Consider the following 4,608-nt stretch of genomic DNA (forward strand, 5'->3'; position numbering starts at 1 on the left):
TTTTATATAATTATGCAGTCCTGTACAGAGCCGAATTTTGCATTTTGGCTCTTAAAAATTTATAATAAATGAAATACAGCTCATGGCCAACTGCACCTAATCCGCCATGAGCTGTACCTAGTATGTACCTTTCTTGTCAACTTATAAAATATTATTTTAACTCTTTTTTTCAAAAAAATAGCTCTGTACAGGACTGCGGATGATCCTACTGATTACAAATATCACAGGTTTAACATGATTCTCTTTATTTTTTGGCCGTAATACGGGATAAGCGAATTCGTAATTCACGGCTTCCCGCGAGAGGTCTCTACTGTCTCTCCTGCCGACCCTTAAAAGGGATTATTTTTACCTATGGATTGACTATGGTAAATTCCAATTCAATTGCATTAAAACAGGTTTAATTATAACTTTATGAAATCGTATAATTTCGGATTGAGGTGGAGATATATCATCCAACATTAATCTCGCCTGAAGCGTACTAAATTCGATTTGACTATTTTCAATCGGTTTTAATACCGCATTTTCGGTGCAGAAATCCCGATCGATTCGGATTACATTTTTTTAAATCCGTTTTAATCGACCATTTTCGGCAAGGTGGAGCCTTGGGGGAGGCCGATTGTAGTGTAGCGGTTGTGTAAATTAATACCTGCGGCGAAACCTATAAGATATCGGCAAGAGACGAGGGTATTTATAAATTTTTGGAGGGAGACCGTATATGGAGAGAAGCATTGCAAGAACTTCAGGTTGAACCCTGTCAAATGCTCCCATATTATCCAGGAATACGATCCCCTGTGAATTGCGGGCCTTGTTAGAAATGTGTATGTTTGTAGTTAGTGTGGAAATGCTGTCTGTACAAGATAGGCCTTTTCTGAAGCCAAACTGAGTGTTGCAAAAGATGGAACTATTTTCCGCCCACCATTCGAGTCTTTTATATATCATCTTTTCAAAGATTTTCAATAGATTATTCGCTAGTGAAATCGGTCTTAGAGAATCTTTTCGACCTGGTTTGGGGATGAATACAGTAAAATATTCAGTCCATTGATGAGGGTATATGCTTTTGTTGAACATTAGATTGAATAGCTTTAATATAAGGTAGTGTAATTCTTCCGGGAATTTTTTTATTATTTTATTAGAGATTAAGTCGGGTCCGGAGGTTGTTTTAACTTTTAAGGTGTATGTGGCTTCATTGTATTCTAGTTTGGAGAATGGAATAAGAAGGAATTCTTTATCAATGTTAATACCGATGTTAGGCAAAGATGAAATAAAGCTTTGAATATTAGCAGTGGGAATATGGGCAGAAGAGGGAGCCAACTTATTGAAAGCTTCCAGAAAAGAGTCTACAGAGATGTGAGAACGTGGAGAATTGTTAGAGTTTCTATTTGTAAACGCTCTAATATATCTCCAAACAGTGGATGTCGGTGTATTAATGCTCAACGAAAAGCAAAATTCGCGGAACGCTAGTTTCTTTTTTTTAGCAAAAAATTTAGACGAGTTTTTTCTGAATTCTAAGTATTCCGTTAGGTTCTTAGATGAAGGGAAAAGCTTGAACCTATGAAAAATTTGGTTCTTTCGCAGGATCACCTCCATACACTCATCGTCCCACCATACAGTCGGGGATTTTTTTCTAATACAGTTTGAGGATTGTTTTTTGGCACCTGCGGTTGTCAGTGCGAGGTGGATATCAGAGCTGCCAGTTCGTGGGAAATGGGAGCCCTCACCACTTACCGCGGGACTTACTAACACAGACGTAGTCGGTACGTCATAGCGTGTACGTGTAGCTTCGTGCGTGGGGGCAGGCTACGAGCTACGAACAGCACTGAGCGATCACGAAAACGTTCGCCGCTCGCACATGTTCAGCCGTCGAATTTTCCTATTCGCTTGCAATATATGCAATATATATATTTCTATGCAATACAACAGAATAAATGCAATTAGTAGAATAAATATAATTAGAATGGAAATAGAATATTTATATTATATATAATAGAATAAATAAAATTTATCTTCCATTCTTTTATGTAAGAGAAATAACTTGATAATAAAATAATAAATATAAAAACTCAACAATAATTATATTTTTAAAAAAATAGCGTGGATTATAACTTTTGAGGTATGTTTAATACGTATTATATATAACTGATATGCTAGATTCAATAATTACTCAGCTTTTAAGGAATATAAATTAATAGAATAATATAAATTTAGATAAACACAGTTTATATTTATAGCTGAATGTAAAAATTATTAAAAAATACAAAATAAAATAAATAAAATATAATAAAATATAGAAATATAAAATATAAGAATAAAATAAAAATATAAAATATAAAATGTAATAAATACAAAAATGCTTAAGAAGCAAATTGCGTATGTACATGTATGTATTTAAATCTTAAAAGTTCTTAAGACTAAAATAACAAATGATAAATAAATTTTGAAAAGTTCTTAATATTAAACGTTTCGATCCTCGACTGGACCCTCTTCAGTAAAAACAAATTGAAAGAGAACGAGAAAAGGTTCTTGTTAAGACTATTGTTGAAACGCATTTTAACAGCCAGCGTAACTTAAAAACAAAAATAAAAAGCTTTATATTAATAATCGATTATGGTATTATTATATGATAATATTATTGTTGCGTTTGTTTTTCATTGTCGCATAAGTGCAATATCAAGAAAAAAGAAATAAACTTTTGTTGTAGGATTTTGGAAAATTGAAAGCAAATTATTTGCAGCACGAACGTTCTCAGATATTTGTTCCAACAAAAAATTTCCTAATACATCCCACATTTCTAAAATTCTTTGAATGCATTTGTAACGTGTTATCCAACGTGTTTCTGAATATTTTAAAATATTCAAATATTTATCTTTGAAGCACATCTAGAAATTTCGGAATATAGCAGTTCTGTTTGGATTGCTGTTAATAAATTGTGGAAATGCCTTTAATAAAATGCTTACAATGTTGAGGAATTGTTTTATATAATGAACCGTGTTATCATAAGAGATTCACGTCGGAAATGTTACTTATAAAAAAAACAGAGAATTAGTTTGAACTTGCAGAGCGAATTATCGGATCATTCAATTCTTCCTATTTTCCCATTATTAAAAAGCTAAAAATGTTTTAAATTAACCGGCACTGATAATTTGTTTTTGTCATCATGATCGTGTTTGCCTTGTTCTTATTTCATTGTATTTTGTTTATTTTCTCCGTCCGCGCGACAGTTTAAGGCATATCATGTAATATCACGGTTGTGTTTTTTCGTTGAGCTTCCGATCTTTATTTTAATAGATCCTTTATCGGTAAGTCGTAATATATTGGTTTTTATTTTTATTTGATATTATTCCATCACTGTTATAATCAAATAATTTTTCTAGACGGCAAGAATATTTACAAGAGCAAATAAACCAGAAAATTTTACCTAAAATAGACATCGATTTTATTCGAGAAAATTGTTTGCAATTTTATATAAAAGCATGTGAACAAATTTGTGATTGTCTTCTAATCGACGATAACTTTTTACATTGTGTTGCAGTTTTCGATAACAAAACTGCATTGTTTGAGTGTGATCGAGAGTCAACGGTTATTAGAGTACTGCAGGTTAATCGCAGATTAGGAAAATTAGTCGATGAAGATGAAGTGCGAAATGAATGGAAATCTTTATATGAAGTCGATCTATCTAGAAAAGTCGACTGGTCTAAATTATCCTTTGATGATATGTGGAGACAAATCAGTTTGTATTTTACGGACGAAGAAAATATTCGTTTTCCAAATTTACGATCGCTTTTAAGCATTGTAAGAACTCTTCCTCACTCAAGCGCTGAAGCTGAACGCGTATTTTCCATTATTCCAGATGCAAAAACAAGAAAAAGAAATAATATGTCCATTGAGACATTAAATTCAATTTGCGTTATAAAATACCCTTTAAGAGCTAATGATAAAACTGCTTGCACTATGGCAGTGACACATGAACATCTAACTCTCCACACGACAGAAAATTTATATAAAAAATCAATACCTGAGCGAAAAAGCAACTTAACATTGCATTCACACAACGATGAAGAAGAAATGCAACAATAATATTATCATATAATATTACCACATCAGGCCGTGTGCCATTGATCGAAACAAGTGATAGTCAGCAACGTCTGAAGAATACGGCGGGTGGGGTAGGACTTCCTATTTCAACGTTTCTAAGTATGTCTTGACCACTTTCGCAACATGGAGTCGAGCATTGTCATGCTGCAAAATCACTTTATCGTGTCTCTCGTTGTATTGCGGCCGTTTGTCTTTTAATGCTCGGCTCAAACGCATTAATTGCGTTTGATAACCATCGCCTGTGATTGTTTCAGTCGGTTTTAATAGCTCATAATACACTACGCCGAGCTGGTCCCACCAAATACAGAGCATGACCTTGGAGCCGTGAATATTCGGTTTGGCCGTCGACGTGGAAGCATGGCCGGGATATCCCCATGATTTTCTGCGCTTGGGATTATCGTAATGAACCCATTTTTCGTCCCCAATCACAATGCGATGCAGAAATCTTTTCCGTCTTTGCCTTTCAAGCAACTGTTCACAAGCAAACAAACGCCGTTCAACATCTCTCGGTTTCAA

This window comes from Formica exsecta, unplaced genomic scaffold (genome assembly GCF_003651465.1).
Source record: "Formica exsecta isolate Colony F162 unplaced genomic scaffold, ASM365146v1 scaffold2194, whole genome shotgun sequence".
NCBI lineage: Eukaryota > Metazoa > Arthropoda > Insecta > Hymenoptera > Formicidae > Formica > Formica exsecta.